Raw genomic sequence first — 17,500 nt, 5'->3', positions numbered from 1 at the left:
AAAAACGGTGTCACTGGGGCCCCCCGTCAAATGTGCCGGCCAAAGTGCCATGTCATCACTCAACCCAAACTTAAAGGAGGATTCGCTCAGTCAGAGAGAGAGAGAGAGAGAGATGAGAGAGAGAAGAGAGATAGAGAGCGAGAGAGAGAGAGAGAAGAGAGAGAGAGAGAGAGAGAGAAGAGAGAGAGAGAGAGAGAGGAGAGAGAGAGAGAAGAGAGAGAGTAGAGAGAGAGAGAGAGAAGAGAGTGAGAGAAGAGAGAGAGAGAGAAGAGAGAGAGAGAGAAGAAGAGAGAGAGAGAGAGAGAGAGAAGAGAGAAGAGAGAGAGAGAGAGAGAGAAGAGAGAGAGAGAAGAGAGAGAGAGAGAGAGAGAGAAGAGAGAGAGAGAGAGAGAAAATGAAATATTTCACCACAGTAAAAAAAAAAAAATAGCCAGAAGTAATACAACTACAGTTCTCTCCAAATCTCCAAATCTTTGATCTCTATCGCATGAATATGATGATTTAGTAATAACTCGCTCCTTTGTTGATGTGTTCTACGCCGTCGCCACGCCGGAGGAGCGACACACTTACACACTTCTCTGGACTCTGATATGAAACATTTACTGAGAAGCAGCTTTTGTTGATGTCTGACGATCCATCCACCAACAACCTAACGTGAACTAAGCCAAATCTGATGAAATTCCATCAAGGGGTTCCTGAGATATCGCGTTAACGAGCATGAAATGGGCGGTCGTGAGGGTCACAGTGACCTTGAACTTTGACCACTTAAAATCGACTGAGTTCATCCTTGAGTCCATGTGGACGTTTGGAGCCAAATTTGAAGAAATTCTGTGTTTTCCTGAGATATCGCTTTAATGAGCATCGGGACGACACACGTACATTACGTACGTCGTACACCCAGGAAACGTAATGCCTCTGGCCATACGACTATTGCCGGCGGAGGCATAAAAAGAGGCGTTTCATGAAAACCCACTCTCGCAATGGGAAGTCCAAACAGTGACTACGTTTACATGCACACAATATTCCAGCTTTTGCCCATATTCGGAAAATGACAATATTCCCGACTAAATGAATAATCCACTAATATTCCCGTTTACATGCATCCGTAGCTCGCCCTCCCCGACACGTGAGGGAGGGGGGGGAGAGAGAGAGAGATGCAGGTAGGCGGAGTTTTTCTGTTGAAAATAAACAGAGCAGCACTATTCTTACCAGCATCACTTGCTCCATTTCAGGAGCTTGCTGCTGGAAAGTTTGGTGTTGCGATATTTGCACATCAAAGTCTTCATAAAAAGTAGGCTAGTAGGCCTACGTTATTAGCTCACAGGCTCGCAAGCATTGTGGACTTCCGTGGGCACTACTCTCTCTTTAAATATCTCTCTGCTCTTTAAATCGATGTTTCTCATCTCCCGATCAGAAATGTGGGCTTTTCTTTTTGCATGCCAGAGATGATGGATTATATGATTATATCGCCTGTTCTAGTGCTTTCTAGCACACATCAGTTGACCACAAACAGGCAACATGCGTCGCAAACTGCGGTAAAAACCCTGATTGAGACACATATTCTGAATGTGCTGTATACATGATCAAAGAATCCTCCTAAAACCCGAATAATACTGGAATAACCCAGATGTCTTAATTGGAAAATGCTAAATTCTGAAAAAGGGCAAATTGGGAAAATGCAAATGGAATATGCTGTTTACATGACCCTTATCAAATTCAGAATATTGTCATTTTCCCAATAATAGTGGAATATTGTGTGCATGACGTAAACTTAGTCACTGTCGGAGGTTTACATCTCACAGGATCAAACCCCCATATGTTAAATGGAACCTAGAAAACCCTCTTAATGTTTTCAGGCAATGGTGTTCTAACTCTAGTTCAGAGTTGTGTTGTTTTACCAGACCAGATACAGATTAGTAACCACAGAATAGGTGTTGGTGGTTTCAGTTCCTAAGGCTAAAGACAGAACCTGAGAAATACCTAAGAAATGACTTCATACTGAGATCCACACATCATTTGAAGCAGTGCTTGCAAAGTATACACTTCAGCGAGGCCAAACAGGTAGTGAGGATGCGTGCATTTGGTCAATTGTTGACTTGCTAAGGATGAGACAGTCACCACGTGTTGAATAGCTCTAACATAATGGTTTGGGTGATCTATGTGGTGCTAGACGGAATTAAATCCGTCTGCACCTATAAGATGCAACACACATAACCTTCTGGAATCTGGGACAAAGAGTAGACAGTCAATTTCACTGACATGCTTCTCGTCGCAGAGGGGTAAATCAGTGTCCGCCCCGGCACAACTTTCCACGCATATTCTGTAGAGAGATAGCACCGTGTCATGTGATGCACCGTGTCATGTGATGCACCGTGTCAGGTGATGCACCGTGTCATGTGATACCTCTGAAGGGAGAAAAAAAAGCACGTCTGCCTTTCCACTGTTTATTAATAAGCAGAGAATAAAAGACGCCGGCATGCTTTGCTTCGCACTCCCTCAGTGGAACAAAACAAATCCTCTAACCTAGAAGGGACGTTTTTTTCATGTGGTGAGTCACGACCGCGCGTCGCCCGATCCTACGTCAGCATCATCAGAGATGTAGGTCGCAGACACAGTGATCTTCAGCAGGCTACAGTACTACTTTGCATTATGCAAGGTTAGCACTTGGGCCAAAAAGAGCTGCTTAAATATGTGGGACAGTGTGCTGTGGCTAGCCTCCATGTGCCTACAAGAAACTACACCTCATCCCATTCCCATCACAAAGCTCTACCTCCTCGTAGCTCATCATGTGTCCTGGAGGACTGCTGGGAAAATAGAGCAAAAAGTTAATAAGCAGCGTGCCCGAGCGCACATTATTATACATTGAGGCCACTCTTACACACATTATGTATATATATATATATATATATACACCAGTGTTTCCCCTGGAAAGAATTTCAGGCCTGGAGGGATTTCGAAATGTCCCCCGACCGCAACGGCGGGGGCCCTCACTGGCGACGCTAAACTCTTAGCTAACCTGTTCACATCTATGTTCGCAATGGCATCCCAAGTATCATCATACTATTATGGGATGCGATGCGAACAGTTATATTATGCAATGTGCGTTTCCCAGGCAACGACCAACGTTTATGGAACAGTGCCGCCCGCTGGCACGATGCTCCTAAAAGCAAAATGCTTATTGTTTTGAATGATTTAGCACGTTCTAGTACTGTCAACACCAGTATTGTTGTATTGTAATAATATGCCATAAAGGTTTATTGCAATTTTGAGGAGAGCAGGGGGGGGGGGAATATATATATATATGTTTTTTTTGCAAAAAGATTTTTGGCAAACCTAGACGCTATTTGTGCAACTGTGCGCCATCGGCTCATACGACATCACAGTTGCGCGAGTGACATCGCTGATGACATCACAACTGCCCGAGTGACATCACAGTCGGGCCATCACAGCTGCTCGAGTAACATCACTGATGACATCACAGTTGATCGAGCGACAGCACTGATGACATCACTTCCGTCACAAATCCTGACTGACACCACCAGTTGGAGACTCCCTGGAGAGATGACTGCAGTTATGGAAATGGCCCGCTCCTCAGAGAGCCTGGTGACACGAGGTTAGACGACTCTTGGAAGCACAATGAGAACCAGGGCAGATACCACCTTCACTGCTGAATGATGTATGAGCTGGATCGACTGGATTCCTGCCTCATGAGGTGAAGCACTAGTGTTGAATTTGATGCTGGAGTTGACGTAATTTATAGTGGTTGAAGCTCCTGGGGTGAAAGGTCGCTGCTTTTCTTCTAAGTTCTTTTCTTCACATTCTAAATGCTCAGAGTGGAGCCTTTAGTTGCCCTCAGAACATTCCCAGCATAGTTCCCTATTGGGCCTTAGGCCTGAACACAGTCAATTCCCCCATTAACTGACACTGCACAGCACAATCACAAAGGACATGCTTTCATCAGGTGTCTGTCACCTCACCTGAGAGGGACTTTTCTGTTGGATAAATGAATGGCTCAATGAGTCGATAGTTTAATTTGAAATAATGTTCTGTCATAATTCTCTGTGTTTATGCTTCTCATAAACAACCGCTTGAACATTTCGTAAACTATCATCATAGTTGATGACACCACCTTTCTCCACAGTCGTTAACGTTGAATGTGCAATTGTGCTGCCTGTGACTCATTGATTCATTGAAATACTTAAGATGTCACGCATTCACTTCACAACCATAACCACAAGTGTGTCGACATGTTTCACTGACTGTCATGGTGACACATCGTATCTGATTCCATTCCCCTCCTCACTGAAACGCACGACAGCAAAAAACCAGTTTGGCCTATTTGCAGACCGGTAAAACATTGAGTAACCATTCCAAGGTAATCAACTGAACGAAATGGGCTAATATCAAGAGGCAATCTCTTCAATCTCAAAAGAAAAATGATGCCAATGGGGAACTGCCTTAAATCTGAAAGTCTGATTGTATGGAAGTGAATCGGAAAGTGTCGTGGCCCTACTTATCACTTGATTTATGAGTCAGGAAACACGTTCCTAATGAGTGGATGTTCTCAATCGCTAGTTTCATGTCTTCTTCAATACAGCGCGATGTTCATTTAGTCAATTATGGACCCATTTTTTAGTAAGATGGATGATAAAGCAGACGATGATCCCATGATTGACAGGTCGCTTGTCGCTCGAGGCTTCAACAAACCAATGTGTTTGTGGGTAAGAGACCCCCGTATATAAATAAGCCCATCAGGGTTTCTTGTTTCTACCTGCACAATCTTTTGATCCACTTATTTTCCTTTCATTTGTTCTTGATTTTACTATGTGCAAATAAATAGACAAAAAAAATTGAAATAAACTATGGGTGATGTCACAGTGGTTACACCCATATTTTTACACGGTCTATGGCAAATGTGTGTTTTTTTTTAATTCATGGGCTTGGACAGATGACGCGATTGTGGAAGTTTTGTTAGTGTGTCGTTGTGGCCGTGTGGGAAACCCCTGGTCTTGCGCAATTTGTGCGAGAACCAAGACGGACGTCATGCCAAACTGGATGCTTCAAAACAGAAGTCCATAATAAACCAATCGGTGACGTCATGGTGGCAAGGGTCCATCATTTTTTTAGACAGTCCATTAGGTTTTATTATCAAAAATAGCAGAAACAGTGACATGATTTTTGTAAGCCCTAGATTTGATTCGGCTCTCACAACTGTTTGTGTTCAACATTTCATAATTTATCCTTCGCTGATATCCCGTCCTGAATGTGGAACTCGTCACAGAAAGATGCCTGTATACAGTCTAATGTGAGGACACTAGCCTACTCATTCATTATGGAACACAATGCTAGGCAGTGTTCTGTTCTTCACCGGCCCATAACAGTGGGCTGTTGAGGGGGTGGAGGCAGGGTGGGAGTGAGGTCTCAGTATGCTAGATGCTTTTTTGTGATAACGCTCTCCTTAGTGTTCTTCCTGATCTTCGATGGCTGCGTTCCTCCCTGCTCCAGTCCAGTGTTCCCCCCTGCTCCAGTCCAGTGTTCCCCCCTGCTCCAGTCCAGTGTTCCCCCCTGCTCCAGTCCAGTGTTCCTCCCTGCTCCAGTCCAGTGTTCCTCCCTGCTCCAGTCCAGTGTTCCTCCCTGCTCCAGTCCAGTGTTCCTCCCTGCTCCAGTCCAGTGTTCCTCCCTGCTCCAGTCCAGTGTTCCTCCCTGCTCCAGTCCAGCCGGTCACTCACACTGAGTAGTCACAAGCCCAGTCAGTCAGTGATGACAATGGCACGTTTGTGCGGAGGCAGAGCTCTGGGTCAGGCTGTCTGATGTGAAGGGATGAGGTGGCACAAGGTGGACCGACAGTGGACACTACAGCCGCGTAGGGCGGGCTGGGGGCGATATGGACAAAATCAAAATATCACAATATTTCTGACCAACTATATCTCGATATCGATATTGCGACAATATTGTAGGGATGACTGTTGGTGGCGCGCTTCACAAAATATTTGCACAATGAGATGTTTGATCATCAGTAATAATGTGGATATGACTGAGTGGGTAAAGGTAAATAATAGAACAGCTAGAACAGTCTGGTACAACAGTCTGACATCATTTTACTGTAATGCAGTCTTTAAAGCAGCTACGAGCAAGATTTTCGATTGTTATTAAACAGTCTAAATTTAATAACGATGCATCACATCTTACCTCTAATAGTAAACGAGACCAACGCAGAGTAGTCTCGCTTGAACCCCGAGTGAATCGGCGAGTGTGGTCTTGATGTTAGTCTGTCTGCGGCCGGGGCAGATCAGGAAGTGAAATGAAACGGTTTGCGGCAGCCACTTCGGCCATAACCACAAAATAACAAAATAACTTCAAAAAAAGAATGTTAGAATATAACGAGAGATGTTCGCGAGAGTAGCAAGCCCCTGCATGGCGTTCTCCGTGTTTATGGTCTGTTGCTAGGCAGAGCGAAACGGCGGAAGGCAGGCAGCTGCCGTGAACCGTTTCGTTTCACTTCCGGGTTTATCCGGCCCGCCGGTAGACAGAGAGAGAGAGAGCCCCCTGGTGACGCGAGGTTAGTAGACAGACACAGACTCTATAATCGTCAAGAGAGCAATCTCCGATTCACATGGCTTTGGTCTCAGCTACTATTATAGGTAAGATGTGATGCATCAATATTGTAATTATACTGTTTAATAACAATCGAAAATCTCGCTCGTATAGCTGCTTTAAAAGCAGGAAAAGACAACACTTATGCCATATCACGATATTACCATATCCAAAATCGAAGGCGATGTCTAGTCTCAGATCACCAGCCCTATCGTCGTGTGTGTGTGTGTGTGTGTGTGTGTGTGTGTGTGTCTGTGTGTACATGATGACATGTGCGTACATACATGTCATGTATGACCCGACCTTGTAGCTATGCTTGTGTGCAATATGCATGCCTTGGTGTGCTGTGCATGCAAATATGAATCCACGTACGAGGCTTCTATCTGCCGGTCGATCTGTTTCTATGGCCATGCATAATTACCAAGTGAATGGATCTGTTTTGCTTTCGCCCCCCATTCAATAAAGATCATTTATTGACACTGATCAGCCCTCATCGGTGGCTAAATCTCACCAGCAGCAAGTCTGGCAGTTTTTCCTGGCAATTATTTCCCTTGCGCTACAGTATATATATATTGCATACCTCAGGTTGTGCGTACCGTTATAAGCGTTCTCTTATCTGTGTTCAAACACTGACACCAGCATAATATTCAGGTCAGGTCAGATAAGATAAACTGTTTCTGCAACTGAAGGAAACTGTGGGAACCGGCCATTTTGAGACAGACATTATCTCTCGACACAGTTGCTGATTTGATCACTGGGTGGTACAGGAAGAAGGTGAAAAATATAATCGTTTCAAATTCAATTGTAACTCTGAGAGATCTGACACTGCTGCTGCAGGTGCAGCAAAAATATCAGCCATGCAACCAGCTTGTCGGCACTACACACAACTATTCACCAGTTTCCTGGTGAGACCGTGGGCGCTTCCATGACACCCTCCCTCCCTGTTTCCAGCTGCCGGTTGCCTGTTTCCGCCCAGGACCGTTCATAGAGAAAGAGACTCAAAATAATCATCATAATTGTTGTGACTTTGTACCTACCTATGTCTTGTAATGGAGCCCCCCAGCACAATAATTTCACACGTGCATAATTGTACAACGGAGTGACAATATCTTGAATCTTGAAAGAGAGAGACCGCTAAAGCTACATTCAATGACCAAATAATAAGAGTTCCGGTTTGGACGTTTAGCCTTCAAAACAAAAGCTGCCGCTATGCAATCGCATACTATTTTTTTGCAATTTCGGCTCAAATAAGCCCATAGCCTACAGTACGAATTAATTAACATTCACCTCGTTTTTGTAAAATATCGCCACTATGCAACCACACAACGTTACTATTTTTTGCCATTTCGGATCAAAATTTGGGGTTTGGCTTATTTAATAAGCCAAACGTTCCCACTCTTTGACAGCGGCGCGCACGTCCTTGCTAGTGGAAAAAAATGTAAACAGGAAGTCGACAACCGGCACCCGCTGAGAATCATGGGAAACCTAAATCCAGGAATAAGGTGGATATTGGGGCAATGGCCAGGGTGTATGCTACAATATTAGAGTGAAGGACACAGAGCTGATCTATCCGAGGCGAGGCAGTGGGTGGTACTCCGTGCAGCAGAGACGTCACCACCCTTAGAGGTACAGTAAATAATGAAATCACCTTCCAAACTGAACGAGCATCCTGACGTGAACTTGACACCTGCTCTACTGCAGCTCCAAGCCCCCATGTGATAGTATGCAGGCAGGATTTAACTGTATTGTTTATAGGACGGATGGGGGAGGGGGAGGGACCCATGAGAGCCCAGGTTTATGAAAAAAATAAGAAAATATCAGATATGAGAAAAGGTTGCCTGTTCAAACGGGGCGAGATCATTATACTGTAGTGTACTGCGTACTGTGTAATGGATAGAGTCAGTCAGAATTGAGTATTCTTCCACATCGTGCTATAAAATACTTCTTTTGTTTTTGTTTATTGTAACAACTTTATAGTCGGTACTCAGTACAGAGACAGAGGTCATCAGTGGAGCGTAGAGGTCACTGGAGCTGACATAATCCTTCCGTTTTCCACCATGTGGACTGGAGGTGTTTTCATGGAGAACTAGTCTAGACCTACCTGACCTGAACAAGCTACTCACTCTATTGAGCTGTAAGGCTACTCCATGTTGTTTTGATCAGACACAGAACCAACCAAGACTTTTCACGTGGGATTATTCAGAGGTGCGTTACTGTACTACCATGGTACTACTGTACCATTCAGACACAGAGTCCAATTACACCTGTATCAGCATCACACAACACCACGCGGATATAGACTTACACATAGGTCATCCTCTATCTACACACACACACACACACGCACACACACACACACACACATCCCTCACCGGTTGTAGGCCACAGCGAGCCCTCATCATCCCCCCTCCCTCCCTCCCTCCCTCCCTCCCCCCCTCCCTCTCTCCCTCCCTCCCTCTCTCCCTCCCTCCTTCCCTCCCTCCCTCTCTCCCTCCCCTCCTTCCCTCCCTCCCTCTCTCCCTCCCTCCCTCCCCCTCCACCACCTCCTTGTTGTCATATGACCGCTGCTGTTGTGTGTGTGCACTGGAACACAGAGACGCACTGTTGGTCCCCCTCTGCTCTGCAAGGAAGACCCTCTCACTGGCCATCAGGAATAGAGAGCCAAAGCGACCGCCTACTTCCTGCTTCAGCACTGTACCAGAGATTTTCATCCGCCATTTATTTTCCCCTAGACATTTCGTAAAATGCTTATAAAAAATAGTTTTACTCGTTCAAATCAAACGGTACAGATATATTTAGAAACAGGAGAGACCACATAACATTTCACTTGGACCAAAAGGTAAAAAGAAATTGCGGATTTAAACAAGATATTTTTTCTAACCCTAACCCGAAATGCGGTCGACATTACATTTTTTTAGTTTTGGTCCGAGTGAAATGTTCTATGGTCTCTCCCGATTCTAAATATAGCTGAACTGTTTGGTTTGACGAAGTAAAACTATTTTTATAAGCATTTTACGAAATGTCTATGAGAAAATAAATGGCGGATACAAATCTCTGGTACAGTGCTGAAGCAGGAAGTAGGCGGTCACTTTGCCTCTCTATACACACAGCAGCGCCTAGTGCTGACTACCAGCAAAGGTTATGAAGGAGACAGAGAGAGAGAGAGAGAGAGAGGCATATTGAACTGAGTTTTATGTAACACCAAAAAGATAACTTAACCCACACTCGCTCACAAAGCCCCGCCCCTAATATCCAGTTCAATCCGACTGACAGCAATCCTCACTGATGCTTTAGTGCAGTGGTTCTCAAAGTGGGGTCCGGGGACCCCCAGGGGTCCTTTAAAGAGGGGTTCCAGAAGGTCCCCACTCAGCAAAAAGATCTGAAAAAGTTTGAGAACCACTGCTTTAACGTACACTCATTTATTAGTCCTTCATACGTCATTGACTATCAGGAAATAAGGGCGTCCAGACAGACGTCTTACTGGCCTTTGTGTGGAGAGATGACACTTTGGCCCAGTACTTTGGCCCAGTACCTGACAAGGATGAAAGAGCCAAAACACAGACACATGCTGAGCCAGCTGAATCACAGTAACGTCATGAAGCCACTCAGACACCGCGGGTTAGCTTGGAAGCTAGCAGACACTTCCACGGGACATGCAATCACCTCTGCATAGTGTTGAAGACAAACATTACCATTTGAAGTATTTGATCATTTTTAAAACAATGTACATATATACAGTATCATGTAATGCGATTTAACAAGAGAAGATTTAATTCATATTATGTCAATTGTAAAATAGTCTCTGGTGTTGTTCATTCTCTAAACTGCTAAAGCAAACGTGTAAGACTTGTGCGCTCCCTCTCCGGGAATTAAATGATATCAGATTAATCATTTGATTAGGTAGGTTGCAGAGGGACTTAATCATTCTTAATATTATACAAATCTCACTTGGTACTTGACTGTAATATGGCTGAATTTACCCAACTTCAAAGGAACAGAGGCAATAGAGAGCCGCAGGGATGACGTATTTTTGTAGTCAGAACGCGGAAGTCCCCGGACTTCCTGGTTCTTCACTGTTTCTGTCTATGGGATTTTTGAATGGGTTTTTGCCGCGATGCTTCAAATAAGGTCTCTGGGCAACGCAAGCTTAATCAAATGCGAATCAGTGTTCAGCCGGATAATCTTCACACATGAGGACCACTTTGATGAGTTTTGAAGCGTAAATGCGAGCCCTAGAAGTAAAAAGCTTGTGCTAAGCTAATCCAGAACTACATAGTGTCGCATAGGCTTCCCCGTCACTTCACCGCTCAACCTGGACTGTTGTTGGATGTGTGCACTGATTACCCCGCGCTGAACCAGGTGAGGGAAAGAGAATTTCCGTGTTCGTCCTTTGAAGTGATGACGTTATTGACGTATAATATCCCCGTCGACTCAACAGTGTATAGTCTCATTTAGCCGTTTGCTAGCTAGGCGCCCTTTTAACGGCACGTAAAAGCTTCAACACTCATAAAAGTGGTCCTCGTGTGTGAAGATGATATTACTAAAGACTGGTTCGCGTTTGATTAAGCTTGCGTTGCCCAGAGACCTTATTAGAAGCATCGCGCCAAAAACCCATTCAAAAATCCCATAGGCGAAAACAGTGACGAACCAGGAGCGTTAGCATCGATGATTTCCGGACTCGTTCCTGCGGCTCTCTATGAAGGCCGACTGTTGCTTCGTCTGTGTCTGTCGGGGCCAAAAAGTTGCACTTGACTACACCGCAAAGCCTACAGCCGATGGTCAACTCAACTGTCCAGCAGCAGGTACGCTGTGCGCCTCTGTGAAACCCTACAGTAGGACTGCGTAGATACAGGAAATAAAACAGCGTTTGAGTAGCATTTTCACATCACTCTCCACGTATATGGTTTTACTTTGTTTCGAACCTCGAGCTCTCACTCTTAAAACCTGGGTTGTAGCACAACCCTAACGTTTGGTAATATAGCTACTTCTCATCGAGAATATGTCTGATAAAGAGAGGAAAATGGAACTGTTGTTATTGATCAGCCTCCTGGCCTGCCCCGAGGAGGAAGGACGAGCTAGGATGGGAAAAATGCGGAGCGTGAATTTCACCAGTCACTGTCAGCGTGTGTGTGTGTGTGTGTTTGTGTGTGTGTGTGTGTGTGTATGTCATCCGTCGTCGTGAAAATATTTGCGTATAGAGAGACAGTCGGCATGTCTGGGAACGCCCACAAAATGTTAAACGGCTGGCGCGCGAGTGGGGTAAAACCGCCCATATATCTCAATGGGCTGACTCACCAAAGGAAGGTGCTGTGGCTCTACACTACAGGTTTTGGGGATTCTAGAGCAGAACACAAGACGTCTGCTCAGATGTGCGTTTACTGCGGTGGTTAAATCCTCGATCGTGTCTGCCTGGGCTGGGCAAGCAGCTAAATACTAACTTTGCTGAATGGATCGAACGGGGGTTTTTACCCCACCCTGACCACGCCCCCAGCCAGGCTGAGCCAGCTAACCCAGCGTCTATGACGAGACATCGCCTCAACCTATCGGAATGATCCGATGAGATAAAGCTGAAAAACGAGCCGATCGTTTTGTGCGTGCCCTCTCTTCTCGTGCGCTGCTTCGCTTAAACCAGCCGAACCAGCCAATCAATGATTTCTTTCGCCGACGGCGATTCGACATGTAGGATCGGACGAAAACGTTGCCGACTAAGACCCCAACCCCATGGCTTCTTAGCGTCTCTCGGTGTGTCTGTGCTTCATGGTGAACTGCCTCCCAGCAGTCGCTGGCACTTTAAAAGCAGATCTGTCCCCGCTGTCCCTGGTCATCATGTCACTCAGTGGAGTGGACAGAGCAGGGAATGAAAGAGGTTGGAGGAGGTCAACCCTACATAGGTTCAGCCTCCTCATTATACACACAAAGGTTACCTCAATGGCATTTCACAATAACAAAGAGATTAGCTACTGATGCTGTGTGATTCTAGCATTCGTGTCAAAGGTCCTCTTCCAGAATTAAGTCCATTTGTCTCATATTTGGATTCGGCTGCTCAACACTAATCTTGTCATTCTTGAATCTTAGCAAGCGGAAGTATTTTTATGCCTCCGCCGGCGATAGCCAGGCCGGAGGCATTATGGATCCGGGTTGTCCGTCCGTACGGCCGTCCGTCCGTACGTCCGTCCGTACGATGTTTGTTAACGCGATATCTGAGGAACGCCTGGACGGAATTTCATCAAATTTGCCTCAAACATCGACTTAGACTCAAGGATGATTTGATTAGATTTTGGTGGTCAAAGGTCAAAGTTCAAGGTCACTGTGACCTCTCGAACGCCATTTTCAAGCTTGTTAACGCGATATCTCAGGAATGCCTTGACGGAATTTAATCAAACTTGTCTCAAACATCGACTTGGACTCAAGGATGAACTGATTAGATTTTGGTGGTCAAAGGTCAAAGGTCAAGGTCACTGTGACCTCTCGAATGCCATTTTCAAGCTTGTTAACGCGATATCTCAGGAATGCCTTGACGGAATTTAATCAAACTTGTCTCAAACATCGACTTGGACTCAAGGATGAACTGATTACATTTTGGTGGTCAAAGGTCAAGGTCACTGTGACCTCTCAAACGCCATTTTCCAGCTTGTTAACGCGATATCTCATGAATACCTTGACGGAATTTCATCAAATTTGCCTCAAACATCTACTTAGACTCAAGGATGAACTGATTACATTTTGGTGGTCAAAAGTCAAAGGTCAAGGTCACTGTCACCTCTCGAACGCCATTTTCAAGCTTGTTAACGTGATATCTCAGGAATGCCTTGACGGAATTTAATCAAACTTGTCTCAAACATCGACTTGGACTCAATGATGAACTGATTAAATTTTGCTGGTCAAAGGTCAAAGGTCATGGTCACTGTGACCTCTCAAACGCCATTTTCCAGCTTGTTAACGCGATATCTCACAAATGCCTTGGCGGACTTTCATCAAATTTGCCTCAAACATCGCCTTAGACTCAAGGATGATCTGATTAGACTTTGGTGGTCAAAGGTCAAGGTGAGCTCTCGAACGCCATTTTCAAGCTTGTTAACGCGATATCTCAGGAATGCCTTGACGGAATTTAATCAAACTTGTCTCAAACACCGACTTGGACTCAAGGATGAACTGATTACATTTTGGTGGTCAAAGTTCAAGGTCACTGTGACCTCTCACACACCCAATTTCCAAGCTCTGTAACGCAACATCACAGGAGCGCCTTGACGGAATCTCTTCCAATTTGCCTCAAATGGCGATTTGGACCCCAGAATGAACTAATGGCGGAGGCATAAGTCCGCCTTGCGGTCGTTCTAGTTCATAATTATTTTCCTTTCTGCCTCCGTCTGGCATCAACCAAATAATCTACCATTTGAGATTACGCTTTGATCATGACTTTAACATGTCATCATCGCGCATTGATTGACTGTTACCAATTAATTACATAATTGAAGTCTGTCAACAACGTGCATGTGTGTGTGCGTGTGCGTGTGTGTGTGTGTGTGTGTGTCAGTGAGGGCCCCCCATGGAGGCATGTGATTTGCCCTCATTTGACACACTGGTCCTTGTCATCTCTCATTTGTCATCTTCTGACATGTCGCTGGGGGAAACCAAAATGTGGTCAGTTTAGATGAACAGTCGCTGGGGGAAACCGAAATGTGGTCAGTTTAGATGAACAGTCGCTGGGTGGAAACCGAAATCTCGTCAGTTCAGATGAACAGTCGCTGGGGGAAACCGAAATGTCGTCAGTTCAGATGAACAGTCGCTGGGTGGAAACCGAAATGTCGTCAGTTCAGATGAACAGATGCTGGCGAGATGCTGGTGGAGGCCTGACACGCTGGCACGAGGTGTGTATGAGATATTTTTTTACGGAAGTGAAAGTAGTTTCACTTCCAGTGGACGTCCACCCTGGTGACCTAGAAGTTGTAGCCTACTATAGCCGATCTCGAGAGAAGAACAAAAACCGGACAATATCACCACAGCCACTCGGCCGCTGACCGTGACACTGGGAAAGAGTGTCTTGCTCTCTCACTAACCGACATGACAGCCTTGAGAAACAGGCAACTTCCCTTGTGATGGCATCATCATCATCGGTGAAGCATCTGCTGTCTCTGGTTGCCACCCAAACTCAGGGCTACTCCTCAGTCCTCTGTAGGCCTCGCCGAAGCCCACCTCACATCATCTGTCCTAACACCAGTGTACTCCTGTCTGCTCAGGATGATCCACCTCACAGCATCTGTCCTAACACCAGTGTACTCCTGTCTGCTCAGGATGAAGCCCACCTCACATCATCTGTCCTAACACCAGTGTACTCCTGTCTGCTCAGGATGATCCACCTCACATCATCTGTTCTAACACCAGTGTACTCCTGTCTGCTCAGGATGAAGCCCACCTCACATCATCTGTCCTAACACCAGTGTGCTCCTGTCTGCTCAGGATGAAGCCCACCTCACATCATCTGTTCTAACACCAGTGTACTCCTGTCTGCTCAGGATGATCCACCTCACATCATCTGTCCTAACACCAGTGTACTCCTGTCTGCTCAGGATGATCCACCTCACATCATCTGTCCTAACACCAGTGTGCTCCTGTCTGCTCAGGATGATCCACCTCACAGCATCTGTCCTAACACCAGTGTACTCCTGTCTGCTCAGGATGATCCACCTCACATCATCTGTTCTAACACCAGTGTACTCCTGTCTGCTCAGGATGATCCACCTCACATCATCTGTTCTAACACCAGTGTACTCCTGTCTGCTCAGGATGATCCACCTCACATCATCTGTCCTAACATCAGTGTACTCCTGTCTGCTCAGGATGATCCACCTCACATCATCTGTCCTAACATCAGTGTACTCCTGTCTGCTCAGGATGATCCACCTCACATCATCTGTCCTAACATCAGTGTACTCCTATCTGCTCGGGATGATCAGTTTACACATTTACTTTAGAAGATATGCAGACAGACATCCATTTGATTGATCAACTGTGGTAATAAGGGAATGTATCATATCAGGAGGAATCGATTAAACAATAAATAAAACATCAAGTACATGATACAGATGCCTCCTTTGAGGAGTTATACCTTCAATGATGATGAAACCTTTTTCAATATAGATGTTTTTAACGCGTCTAATCGAGCGATCCTCTCTCATTGTGTCTGTTACATTGAGGGTTCAGCAATAGGACCAATCTCATATTTCTAAGCTATGTTGCTATCATGCTACCATGGGGGAATTTATCCACCATCTTTGCCTTGATTTGCTGCTGCTGCCTGCTCTGCTGGGCCTCAGTAGTGTGAGCTGCTGCTGCTGCTGGCAGCTGGTATCACACGCATGTCCAATCTGTCTGTTTCAGGAGAAACACCTTCAAATTATATATGATGTTCCTGCCCTCTCACTATCACATTCTGTTCCAAATCTTATCTCTCTCCCTGTCTCTCTCTCTCCCTGTCTCTCTCTCTCTCTCTCTCTCTCTCTCTCTCTCCTCTCTCTCTCTCTCTCCTCATCTCTCTCTCTCTCTCTCCTCATCTCTCTCTCTCTCTCTCTTTCTCTCTCTACTGCATCAACCTCCGCCCCTCTTCTGCCCCATCTGCCTCGCTACTGTTACACCCTCCAGCCCCTCGACCCCTCCCTGCACCGGTCCTCTCTCTCTCTCTCTCTCTCTCTCTCTCTCTCTCTCCCTCTCTCTCTCTCCCTCTTCCCCCTCTCCCTCTCTCTCTCTCTCTCTCCCTCTCTATCTCTCCCCCCTCTCTCTCTCTCTCTCTCTCTCCCTCTTCCCCCTCTCTCTCTCCCTCTCTCTCTCTCTCTCTCCCTCTCTATCTCTCCCTCTCCCCCCTCTGTCTCTCTCTCTCTCTCTCTCCCCTCTCTCTCTCTCTCTCTCCCTCCCTCTCTCTCTCTCTCTTGCTCTCGCCCTCTCATCTCTCAAGCATATAACACAAACACACACATACTACTCACACGCATAAATACACATGATGCTACACAACTGATCCCAACCGCCCATCATCGGATATATACAATAATACTTTGATCAAATGATGAGACAGAAAATGTCACACAAACCACCCTCCTCCTGTTTTGGCTGCTGGGTAGTGGCCATGGTCTCTCTCTCTCTCTCTCTCTCTCTCTCTCTCTCTCTCTCTCTCTCTCTCCATCTCTCTCTCTCTCCCTCCCTCACTGTTCAGAATTGCATTGATAAACTAGACACAGGCGTATGACACAAATAAACCAGATCAATCCTGGGTTTAAGACTATGAATCGACGTTGATGTCATTTTCCCTGATGAACGGGGCAAACCCTACAATGTCCTGGTCTCGTTGTATAGGCCACAGTTTGTGTTCTTCTCCCCCGTGTCTGCAGAGCCCAGCTCAGCAGGACGTGTGACTGTGCACCTACCTCCATTCACACCCTACGTCTGCTGAAGCCAGTCAGGAGTCCTGAACACCTGATGGTACGTTCCACCTCTCCACCCCCCCCCCCCTCTCTGTTAGCTTATGGCCTGGCCCTGGACTATGAGGCACAGACATACATACGTGCACAGACAGACACACACACATCCTTCGATACAGCCTCCACCCGTCCTGTCCTACATGCATGAATTAAGCGGAGCACCGCGTTCAGCCATCAGCAATATGAATCTATAAGAATCAGGGATGCACGGGTGGATGAGTCAATGGCAGGCATAGATGTAGCGTCCGTCTGTTGGCACCGAGCGAGCAGGGTGGAGGAGGGTGGAGGAGGAGGGGAGGGGAGTGGAGCGGCTGCCTGCCTGCCTTGGTGGTGCCATCTCTGAACATCACCTTCCCCATTCGATCAGGAAAACACCCTCGCCCTCCACACACACACACAGCGCTTACAATCACACAGCGACATGTCCCTCTCTT

At 46.1% G+C, this 17,500-nt stretch overlaps 1 protein-coding gene across 1 annotated transcript in view; it reads right to left on the bottom strand.

The window, feature by feature from the left end:
* gnaz (guanine nucleotide binding protein (G protein), alpha z polypeptide) overlaps positions 1–17,500 on the bottom strand; it is a gene marked incomplete at its 3' end in the record, with an annotated part of 58,675 nt that overhangs the window by 40,777 nt on the left and 398 nt on the right. The window lies entirely within an intron of this gene.

This window comes from Poromitra crassiceps, assembly GCF_964638095.1.
Source record: "Poromitra crassiceps genome assembly, chromosome: 21".
Lineage (NCBI taxonomy): Eukaryota > Metazoa > Chordata > Actinopteri > Beryciformes > Melamphaidae > Poromitra > Poromitra crassiceps.
This window is presented reverse-complemented; position numbering and strand designations above follow the sequence as displayed.